This window comes from Amphibalanus amphitrite, unplaced genomic scaffold (assembly GCF_019059575.1).
Source record: "Amphibalanus amphitrite isolate SeventyFive unplaced genomic scaffold, NRLGWU_Aamphi_draft 001177F_arrow, whole genome shotgun sequence".
Lineage (NCBI taxonomy): Eukaryota > Metazoa > Arthropoda > Thecostraca > Balanomorpha > Balanidae > Amphibalanus > Amphibalanus amphitrite.
This window is the reverse complement of record NW_024882671.1, coordinates 189377-201862: the sequence shown is the minus strand read 5'-3', so window position 1 is coordinate 201862 and position 12486 is coordinate 189377.

Below are 12486 nucleotides of genomic sequence, written 5' to 3'. Positions count from 1 at the left end.
AATTGATGACCTAGGACCTTAAAATTGGGTATCATCGGCTTCCTCTCGTGACGGGAAACAAGCTCGTTTTTCTGCAAAGCTGTAGCTCTCAGAGGAGTGCAAGATAGAAATATCCCTGCACTGTAGACCCTTTGCCTAAAACCTCTACTAGAAAGGTTTAGGTCTTTCAAAAGTGCTACTTCAACCAAACAGCTTTCGCGTGACACGTGCCACCATGGGTGGAGCTTTTCCGGAAAAGTTGGTGGGGCGAAAAGGCATCAAACCTACATACACTGTCCGACTGTCAAGTTGAATAAAATGAACACTGAATCAATTCCTGTCGTGGCAAATGTAACATTTTGCATAACACAGACATTCCAAAGCTCCTCAATGATTGATTTGAAAAGCAACAAAGTCCTGCAAATCAGCTTACACTGTAAAAATGCTAACAAACCAGTTAGTTAATTCTTCAAGCAAAATCTAGTATTAAAACACACGTTGTTGCAAAAAACGGGTCAGGTAACACATATCTTTGCAACCTAACACCATATCCATTTCATCGTATAAGTTGGTGGGTCAAAACACTTATTAGTGGGGCAAAATGGCAAGTTGGTGGGGCAGCCGCCCCACTAACTGTATAGGAAGCTCCGCCCCTGCGTGCCACGACGATCACCTATATGTAGATGTATTAACCCTCGCCCTGGCAGGGGGGGGGTCGATGCGACCCCCCCTAAGGTTTTTCGAAGATAGCGTAAAAACGGCGGCGCGCAGCGCCGCCAAATTTGGCACAGCCTATGGGGCAACCTTTTTACATATGACCTAAAAATTTCAGGTCCGGGTGACCTTAGGTCAGGTCACCAGGTCAGAAAAACCGGTACAAGGTCATGGTCAAATTTCAAATTTCTTTTTGCACCTGTCCAACTCACAGTTTTGCACCGATTTCCTTCAAACTTTCAGGATGTGCTAAGTTCACCGAGTTGTATAACATATAGTTCGGGTTTTTTGAGGTCACTGACCTGAGGTCAGTTAGAGGTCATTACGTCGTAATGTTAAGCCTATGGGAAAATACTAAATTCGGAAAATACTGGAGATATCCGCTTCGTTCTATCACTTTTGCGCTTTGAAACCACAGTACTCAACAGCAGGTCACTTGGTGCTTCTTTGCTTGGTGTACTTATCCATGGGTCAGGTCAAATGAGGTCAACTGAGGTCAAATGACGTTTTTGCCAATAACTTGGCACATAATGACGCTAGAGCTTAAAAAATGGTACCATTGTGTTCCTGGTGATCAGCCGAATCGAATGATTTGCGATATGATGCAATTTGGTTAACTTTAACTTAATTTATTAATTTAAGTTTACTTAAAATTTAAGAAAAACTTTAAGTACACTTAAGCAAGATAAAAAGTATATCATTCGACGCGCCTTGACGTGCTGAGTTCACTGGTGCTTTTCTTTTTGCTCTATCTTAATTAGATCAAAAGTTATAAGCGAAAAACTTTTGACCTGTTTTTAGCGAAATTTTTACATTTATACCCCCCAAAACCCCCCTAAATATTGACCTAGAGCAACCAAATTTGCACAGGGGCGAGAACTCCAGGGGGCCCACCTACCTGCCGAATTTGGTGTTTCTAGGTGCCATAGGAGCCAATCGCGAGGGGGGGGGGGTCGCATCGACCCCCCCCCTGCCAGGCCGTGTTATGAAAAATGCCCTGCCAGGGCGAGGGTTAAGAGCAATTAATTACGGGGTAGAAGAAATAGGCTTCCCACAAAAAGGGCGGCAGGTCGATCAGCCCAACCACTGCAACGGTTACTGAGGCATGAAATATATGCCTCTTAAAAGCGTTACAGGCTGGGCCGGGCCATTACACCGGGCTTCTCAAAAAAGTTAGATGGATTTTTTTTTGCGAATAGAGGACCCCTAACAACATTAACCCTCGCCCGCACATGGGGGGGGGGGTTGCCATCCCCCCAGGTAGTTTTTTCTGCTCTGCACTCAACATTTTTAAAGCTAGAAGCCTGATTTTCCGTATAGCTGCTCCTCTATCCTTTCTCGATGTCCACTGAAAATTTCAAGATTCTGTGGTTTTTGGTTTCGGAGATATGACCTTGTTTTTCAGGTCATGTTATGACCCAAATGACCAATTCTCAACATCTTGCGTTGGTTATGGGCCTTGTGAGCTTCTGACACCTTGATTTCGGCCTTTTATGCCAGTCTCACCTCCCACCTATCATGGCACATGTTGTTCGACGATTTACAGATGTCAAGGTCAAGGTCAAGGTCAACCTAGGTCATCTAAAATAATTGTATGTATGTATGTATGTATGTATTGACACCAAAAGCCTTCCACATATGGCGTGGCGATTACGGCTTATGATAATTGCGTGTTAGGCAAGCTGAATTTATTTTTCGTGAAGTTTTTTGACTGCATTTTTGGTAAAAGCTTCTCAGATCATGATTTCATGTAATATGGACACATAAACAATCGGTGCACACATCAGCATACACACAGACACACATAGACATACAAACACATATAATTGACCTTGACCTAACTTGACCTGAAATGACCTCAGCAGCAAAAACCTGGTCGGGTAATGTGACAAAGAGCTTCTAGCTGGCTTGGCACCAGAAAACGGCATCGCCATCGGTATATGATAAGCAGCGCACTTGATATCCGACGGTGACCCAAAACAGCAACATTTTTTAGTTTGACCTGACCTGGAAGGTCAATGGCTGACCTGAGAAGGTAAAACTGGGTATCATCGGATTCGTCTCTTCCCAAAAAATCTTTTTGGTCTTTACCGCCAAGCTCTATCTCCAACAGGAACGAAATGGCGCGGGGGGGGGTGGCAACCACCCCCCCCCATGTGCGTTCTAGGATGGGAAAATGGCATGTGCGGGCGAGGGTTAAAGCAAAATCAATGCACGTGGAAAAACGGAGAATTTTTCATAGATTTATATCGGATTTATATGACACCATGATTTGAGCTTAAAAAATGAAGCTGTGGTTTTAGGAAGTAAAAGCAAAACTCGTGAAACTATGCTTTCCCAGACTAAGTCGGTCGGTTCGACACCACGGAAGGTCCGCAAACACTTTAGGGCAAAGAGAGCAACATCTTGAAACACAATTTTCCACATTATTGACAAGTTTCTGGCTCGAGGAAGTGTTAACAATAGGTTCACGCAATGCAAGGAACACAGCGGCGGCCATAAATCCAATCAAAGGCTCACGGCGGACACCACTCGTGTGAGAGATGCGCCTCAGACTGTCAATGGTCAGCGATATCGGGTGGCTCTGCCGACGTTTTGGAGGGTACTGCAATATCAGGATGAGCAGAGATCCGGAAACGCTTAACCCGGCGGCCGCTGGGCCTCCGCGCCACCCGCCGGCCGCTGGGGGGGGGGGGCATAAAGTTGCCCCCCCTTTACTTCTGCGACGATATCGTCGCAACGCGAAGAGATAGAGAAGCGAAACTTTGCACACATCTTCCTGAATACCTAGCCGAGGTTGTGTCCAAATTTGGTGTCGATCCCATTTGAAATGACGTCACAGTGACGTCATAAGTGAAATTATAGATTTGCGACTCTGATATTCCTAACGATACATCACATATATGGGACCGAATATAAAGGGCCGATTATTGGTCAGAAACTAGATGGAAGTGTAGTAAGATGTTTTAGGATGACAGCAGGTGCTGTTTAGTTCATTTACAGACGAGTTTCATGCTCAGCGTCATCAGAAACGGTCCATATCGGAAAACGACAAAACTTTATGACGTCACTGTGACGTCATCTTAGGTGCTAAAACCACCAAACTTTCCTCAAACATTGCCTAGGTATTCATTTGAAGCTATGCCAAGTTTCACGTTCGTAGCTCATCAGGTTTCGGAGATATTTCACAAAACGTAAAGGGGGGGCAACTTTATGCCCCCCCCCCCCAGCGGCTCGTGGGTTAAGATCCAATGGTTCCAGCAAGACGGTGAGCGCTTCGGGCAGCGCGTGCATATAGGAAAATGCCGTGTGATGATGTTTAGATGGAAAACAAGAAGGAAAGAAGTCCGGAAAAGGGAAGAAAGATCCTTTCACGCTGCCTCAATGTTGAGGGGGCGCGCCGCCCCCTCGGCTCTCAAGTTGGGGGGCAAGCACCCCCGCTGCCCCCCCCCCCCTGTTCCCGGGTCTATGTGGGTGAGGCTGACCGCCAGGGGATGAGCCGACAGAGTGGAAAAACCGGCGGCAGAGCGATCTAATAGGTGTGTTCACTTGACCATCATGTTATGAGTTACATTTAACTCGCGTATCAATCGTTGCATGACATGAGTTACTAGCAATGCTTGAATTCGTCACAAACGGTAAACTCATGTGGTATGAGTGAGGGAACGAGAGTTAACCCGCAACTCATTGGTGATGTGACCGCTCTAGGGCTAGTAACATTTACTAGCGCCTCATGTAGTCAAACGTGTGGTGTCTTCATTAACATTTAACGGTGTAATATGAGTAAGCCTATACTCGCATATCATGAGTAATCAAAATGAGTTACCAAGAGTATATGAGTTTTTCACAATCGGTTAACTCATAATACACGAGTGAAGAGACATGAGTTAACGCACAATTGAGAGGTGGAATGACCGGTGCAGGCCTAGTTACATTACCGGCGCCTCGAGCAGTCAAATAGGTTGTTTAAAATTACCGCCGGTTCATGAGTTTACTCATCACCCATGGGTAATTTTGTTTTCAGTGTGATCTCGCGAGGTTCGAGACACGTCCGTGGTCGGCGAATTCTCCGAACGTAACCCCACCGGACTTTTTCCTTTAGGACCACCTCAAGTCCCAGGTGTACCGAAACCACCCAAAAAGTTCCGAAGATCATAAGGGTGCAGTGAAGTCAGCGGTGTGCCGTCTGCAGCTTTCCATGGGTCGTGCTGCAGCAGAGGTCGCGCTGCGCCGGGCTAAACTGTGCATCGAGCAAAAAGGGAATAATCTCGAACATAACCTCGGCGCGGCTCAGAAAGGCGACTGCCGAGGATCGAAATCCCTTCAAACGAAATGTCTTTGATGAGGCTTTTAGGTGATACCCAACTATGGTTTGTTACTCTGCTACACCCTTCAATACACGTACGTTAGTTATAAAATCGTCTAACTTTTTTGAGAAGCCCGGTATGTAAATGCTGATATCTTTCCGTTATCTTAAAAAGATTTCGCTTCGCTTGCGCGGCCCGTTCGCTCGTAATAATATTTCTCTTTCGTTTTAACCCTCGCCCGCAGGGCATATTTTAACGATTTTTTACTGCGTCCTTAAGTTGAGCAGAGGGCACGTGCTATGACTAAGGGCACAGGGCAAGGAACAGACTAGGGCACTGAGGAGTGCAGAAAGTAGGGCAGGGCAAGGCACAGGGCATGGCACAGGACATTTTAGAGGGAAGGGTACAGGTCAGGGCACACAGCAGGGCACAGGTCAGGGAACCGGACGGCACAGGGCAGGGACGCAGTGGGTCAAATCAGCAGGGGCTACGTTCCAAGGCGAGGGGGCTGCGTCCCAGAATGGAACGCAGTAAGTGCCTTAGAATATGCCCTGCTCGCCCGTATTCGTGTTTGCCAGCGTCTAACGTATAGGGGGGAGGGTCCGTTGGACCCTCCTAGCCGTTTGGCCTCTGATGGAGCTAGAGCTTCGCAGAAAAAAACGAGCGTGTTGCCCGCGACGAGAGTAAGCCGATGATACCCAATTTTATGGTCTTATGTCATTGGTTGACCTTCCAGGTCAGGTCAATGACCCAAAAATCGGGAAAATCGGGACTTGCTGGAAGTTCGTAAAGTGAGGTTGAAAAAGGGATTTTGCGGGGTGCTGAACACGTAGTTCAAGTTAGTTTTGACCCCATACCTATGATGTCTTAACGTATTTAGGCCACGTCGGGTCAGGTCAGGTCAGGTCAACCAGTAGGAGACCTGCCAGCCATCCATAGCAGATGTTGACCACCATTGACAGCTTCGTAGCATGTTACGACTTACGAGGGCACCAAAACTACTTCATAAATCTTCAAATGGGAATTCGAAATCAGCTCCAGAAACTACCCTAAAAACATGTAAAACTCGAAAAAGTGAAGCAAGGTCATCAAAGGTCAATGACCTTGACCTGACCTTCACGTGACCTTGAAACCCACACCACAAAAATATTGGAAATTGCGCGGATAATGTGAGCCGACATATGCCAATTCGCGATTCCGGTCGAACATGGTCTCGAGAATCAGACCACAGGTCAAAGGTCATTGGGGTCAGGGTAATTAAATGTTAGGAATAGGTATGTGTAAAATTATTTAACTCGAGGGTACTGAAAGTTTTGTTGCGATCGGCCGCTTTTTGCGCAAATTATTTGCGAAAAACCGGGAGGGGTCCGTTCGACCCCGCTGTAACTGCATGTGAAGTCACTAAAAATCTGTCTTTAAAGTAAAAAAGGTTACCTATTCCTCGAGCTGAGAGGGCAAAGTTGTACAGTTGGAGTACTTTAACACACCATGTAGGTACGTACTTACACGCATACATTCTCGAATTAAACATCAATAATACCTACTATAGGCATATTGCTCTTTGGAACGTCGCTTTCGGTATGGGGATATCATGGGTCTGGGCCAACTGACACGGGTGACATCCCCTCAGTGGGGTTCTGGCATGGTCTGCGTTGGCTCATCCACCACCACAATGGGCGGTTCCTCAAAACCAGCGTAATTGACCGGTGTGGGGCGGCGACGTGAGGCACGCGAGTGCGGGACCGTCCCCACGCCGTGGCGGTCCGGGTCAGGGGAGCAGCCCCCTCCCCGCGCGGCGGGCGGTCGCCCATTCATCCGCGACCCCAGCCCCATGACTGAGGGGTTGACAGAGGGCAAACATCACGTATTTAAACTGGGCAAACAGACGGTGTTCTACGCTAGGGACATCTCGCGGCTGTGATTCACGATACTGCTTCGCCAAACTGCCTTTAGATGGTGGGTCAGTCGGTGTCCGTCTGCTGCTGTGCGCCGAGAATTAGCCCTATAAATTACGATGAATTACACCTTCTAGTGTGACGATATTGTCACATTATCATATAGGTCGCGTTTTGATGCCAATGAAGAAACGACTGCGTTGAAAAAATATGCCATTTCATCGAACGCTGAAATGCTCGAAGTGCTCGCTAAAAAATAAACTCGCTAACTGAGCCCTAAAGGTCGGCTGCCGTGTTGCATTGCATTTAAGCCAAAAACGCGGGCTGGGTGTAAGTTGTCGAGAAACAATTTTTGGCCTGAAGTATCCTCTAAAGTATGATCTACATGGATCCAGGGAACATATTTGCTATCTATGATGGTTTAGGAGATATTGAATCTTAAGTCCTCCGGTGTACCCTATTTTGCGGCGGCCCACGTGTTAAAAGCTGCTGAACATTTTTACTTTGACCAAAAAACGCGGGCACAGTTTTGACTGTACGGAAATGACTCTTGTCCTATCGTATTCCACGTGAGCTGAAAATTCAGAAACCAGGGAACATATTTGCTACCACCAGTACTTTTCACGATTCAGACCGAAACGTGAAAAAATAGCCCCAAAACCCTATGACGGGCACCCCTTCGCGGCGCCCGGCCGCGGGTCGCTAGTTCCCGAAACGACACACCATGCAAGTCGATATCTCCCACCGTTTTGCCGCAATCGCCGCGGAAAATTTGAAAACGTCTATTTTTCCGAAAATTTGACCTTTGACCGGTCAAAAGTAGGTCAAATATTAACCTAGGACCAAAAAATATACCACCAATCGCGAGATCTCGGCGAGAGCAATCCGTTGGTCTTTTCCGCTAAGCTCTACGACGCTCCGTTTTCAAACGCCAAGGGGGGGGGGGTCGCACCAACCCCCCCCTGCATGGGCGAAGGTGGCAGATCGCCGTTTACGGGCGAGGGTTAAAGCTTGAACGCGTGCCTGTACCTCGAATTGACCTTTGCCACCACTCCGTGTCACCATTTTATCTGGCATCCATTAATATTCGCAAAATAACACTGTTTTCAATTTAAGCATTTTAGGGAAATCATGTGTCCGCCAGAACAACCTTAAACCACAACCTATTGGGAGGCCCAAAAGACCCCCTGTGTTTTTGCAGATAACTCGAAGACAGTTGCGAATTTTAACCCGCGCATTGGGATATGTTTATAACGCGACCTAGTGGGGGGGGGGGCTATTTTTTGCCCCCCCCCTCGTATCTCCAAAACTACGGAACAGATTCGCAAAATTCCAACGGCGTTCGATAGAACCGTCAAATTTGTTAGGGGAAAACTAATTTCATTGACCTCGGGTCACCAATCATGTCACAGGTCAGGTCAAAGATAAAATGTTTCACCGTTCACGGGTCTTCTAGGGAATGCGCTATATCATCGAGCAAAACGCATTTAATCGAAAATCAGCGATAGGGCGTCAGTTGCCTAGTAAATATGTTGCGAATAGAGGTCAGTGATACCAAGTCAGGTCACAGGTCAGGTCACCAAGGGTCAGGTCACATGAATCAAATTTTACTATGGCTGTGCGATGCATGTTTTATGATCAATTTTTAATTTCTAGCTCAATGGTGTTGGTTATAAGACCATCAGGAACGGTTTAGGTCACTTCCTGGTGTAAATCAGGTCAGTCAGGTCAAAAAAGTCCGATTCTTAAGTTGATATTTTGCACAAATGGGTATCTATCTGATGCAGCTCGTCACGAGGAGTCCAATTGTGGTCTATGTTTTGCGCTACGTGGACTAGAATTGCTATAAACTGAGTTTGAAAATTCGACGTTATCAATTTTGAACAGTTTTTTTTTCGCTATAACATGGCCAAAAAGGGATTCCGATCTGAAATTTGGTATGTAGGTGGAAGACCGTAGGACTATCACAAATGTTCCATTTTTGAAATTCTAAAAACAACTTTTTGGATGCTTTGGCTATTGTATTGAAAGAATAACTTTTTATTTTTGGGGGTCAAAATCCAAAAATTTAAAATCTTAGAGATAGCAGTTTTAGAGACCTAGTAATTCTAGACCTTTTATGAGTTAAACATTTTTTTGTATCTTCAAGGCTATAGGTCTTCCCGCGAAACCACTTTGGGTCGAAATTGGCAAAACGTGACGCCACTCTGACATCATTTACAGCAAACCTATAACAGCCTTTGTTTTTTGTCAAATGTGTAAAATTGATGCCCGGGAGGGTACTTAAAGTTTGGTGACGATCGGCGCAGTGATTTTGGAGATATATCGAAAAGTCTGGAGGGGGGGGCAAAAAATAGCACCCCCCAGGGTGAGATTTAACTCTCAATTTTCGTATCTCTCCGGGCAATAATTTCGCGCAGCTTTGGAAAAATAGGTTCCAAAGTCATTTCAGATCATGAGTTATGGAGGTGAAACTGAGGTCGTGTTTCCAAAACTCCAAAATCGAACCGTTTTTTCTTTGCTTTTTTACGCTGCGTGGTCTAGTGCGGCTAAGAATTGAGTTTGAAAATTTGACGCACAATTTGAGAAAGTTTTCCCCGCGACAGATTCACCAAAAAAAGGAGCAATCGATCTCAAATTTGATATGTTGATGGATGACCTAAAGTTCTTTTACACATAGTGCGGTTTTCTAAATGTCGAAAATGTTTGGTATTTATGGAATATGTTTGGGGCTTCAACGTCAAAACCAAGTTTTATGGCCAACTAAAACCGTGTCCATGAAACATGCATTGCATGGCCCTAGTATAATTGGGTTCATATTTTAACCATTACTCATTCGTGCCCTGACCTGAGACCTCCTTGACCTGACCTGGTATCAGTGACCACTTTAAGCAAAATATGCATTAGGCAACCGACGCTCTATCGATGATTTTCAATAACATGCCTTATACTCGATGTTATGTATAACGCATTCCCTAGAAGACAGAAACGGTGAAAACGCGACCTCTGACCTGACCTGTGACGTCATCAGTGACGGACGACGGTGACCCCGAGGTCAATGAAATTAATCTCCCTTCACGATGTAAATGCAGTTTGACGTTTGTGTATTTGCGACGAAAATTTCGTGACCCTAACCCAAATGACCTTTGACCTGTGACCTACTTTTCGAGACCATGTTTGGCCAGAATCGCGATTCGGCGCGTATGTCAGCTCGCATTAGCCGCGCGTTTGCAGTCTTTTCGTGGTTTCAAGCGTTCAAACATGTGATTTTATGTTGCCTCCCATGCATTAGGGTGGATGTCAAAGTCACCTGAAGGTCAGGTCAGGTCATGGACCTTTGATGACCTCCGTCCACGTTTTCGAGTTCTACACGTATCGAGGCTAGTTTTTGGAGCTGAATTCGGATGTAGCAACAATTTGAACATTTACGAAGTAATTTTGGTGCCTTCGTAACATGTTACGAAGCTATCAGAGGCGGTTAACACGTACTACGAATACCCGGCAGGATTCCAATTGCTTGACCTGACATGACCTGACCAGACCTGGCCTATATGCATAAAGACCTCATCTGTGATCAAAATTAACACGATAGTTGTGATCAGCACCCGGGAAACCCCCTTAGCAGCCACACATTACGACGTTCTAACAGGTCCCCATTTTCCAGACTTTTGGATTGACCTGACCTGGAAGGTCACCGATGACCTAGGACTTTAAAATTGGGTGTCATCGGCTTCCGCTCGTCACGGGCAGCACGCTCGTTTTTTTTTGCGAAGCTTTTGCTCGATCAGGCGCCAAACGCGAGGGGGGATCAGGCGCCAAACGCGAGGGGGGGGGGGTCGTATACCTCCATTCCCGTCGAAGGACGCGAAATGGCCTGTGCCGGCGAGGGTTAAGTTTGTGACAAAAGCACGTCAGTGCTGACGAAATCGATGAGCCAACACAATGGATGTTTCTTTTCTCAATATACTACGAACACGCATAAATACAACAATCATACAAGCATAACTGTCAATAGATATTTACGAATAGTGAACAGTTTTAACCCGCGCCCCAGTGGCGGTCTCAGCCAACTTCGCCCTAGTGTGTGTGTGTGGGGGGGGGGGGGGCATATGTTACCACCCACCTCTAACTCAAAAACTAAGAGCGCTAGAAAGACGCGGTAAAAAGCAGTCGATAGCTCTCAATGCGCACGTTTGAAAGTATTTCAGTCATTTTCATCTTAGAGCAATATTGGGGTCACCAGAGGTCATCAAAGGTCAATATTTGCCAAACGTCATTATATTTTTCAGAAAACATGCCGTTATCTCAGGAACTATGGTAGCTGGAAAAACGCATGGAACAGCAATAGATAGCTTTTGAACTCTTCTTTTGATAAAGTCATTATCAAAATTGACCTCAGGTCAACGGTTTAGCCTCCAGAGGGCAAAAACTCCAAAAATAGCTGTTTTTACGAAAAGTGTTTTTCGACAATAACTTTCAACTACAAAAAGCCACGACATTTCTATTGCCAGAATCGTGTACCTCTCGCCGAGACGCGTCGCATGAACTATAATTTGACCTTGAAAGGTCAACTTGAAAATTTGACCTCAGGTCAAGGTCATGACCTGACTGGAAAAGGTCATGTTGCATATCAGTCGATGCGTCTCAACAAGACAAACACAATGAGACCATCCCCAGCGTTCTATCTCTTTCCAATCGCGAGTTATTGGCAAAAAGCTGTTTGTAGCCTCAAATGACCTCGGACGACCTTTCTAGAGGCTATCAGCAAAAATGACACCCAGGTCATCACGGGTGGTCCAAATCATTGTGATTCTGAAATATTTGGACTGTTCCTATGCGTACACACGGATCTAGAGGCATTTTCATTTTCTCCATTGACTTGTAATGGAAAGGTCACGCCACTGACCTGACCTTAGGTCACGGATATAAAAATCCGAGATATACAAATTGTAGGCGCCCATAACAGCATGCAATCCACCAAGTTTGAGACCTTTCTGACAAACACTGCAGGCTGGACATGATTGCAAACTTTTTTAGGCTTGGTCAGTTAGCTTGACCTGGTGACCTGACCTGACATGACCTGGGGTCAAAAATTTCACACATTGTCAAAAATTGTTGTACCAAAAGCTACACCAAGCGGCGCGGCGCTACGCGCCGCGGATTTTTATTCACACGCAAAAAACGCGACGGGGTGGTAACATATGCCCCCCCCCACTGGGGCGAAGGTTAAACTGGTTTGCTTGTGTCAGAAAATCACTATTTTGTTCTTAACGGTCTCATATAAAATTGCCTCAGGGGCATTAAAATGAAAAGTGACTTATTTTTTTTTAAATTATAAAATAAATCACTCTATGACTTTTTAAGAATTTCATTCCAGTCATATTCGCTCAGAAGGGTGGTGTCGCAAATCAGGATGGGTCGCATACAGGGACATTTACCCTACTTATAAATACCACATATGCACCGAGTAAGGTAGTTCCGAGGCCCTACTTGTTTTGGTGAAATGTTCTGCGCCTCTGCAGCTCACCCCGACTGACCACCCGATTCCGTTCGCCAGCGACCTCTGGCTTACGACCCGTGGCGCCCACTGT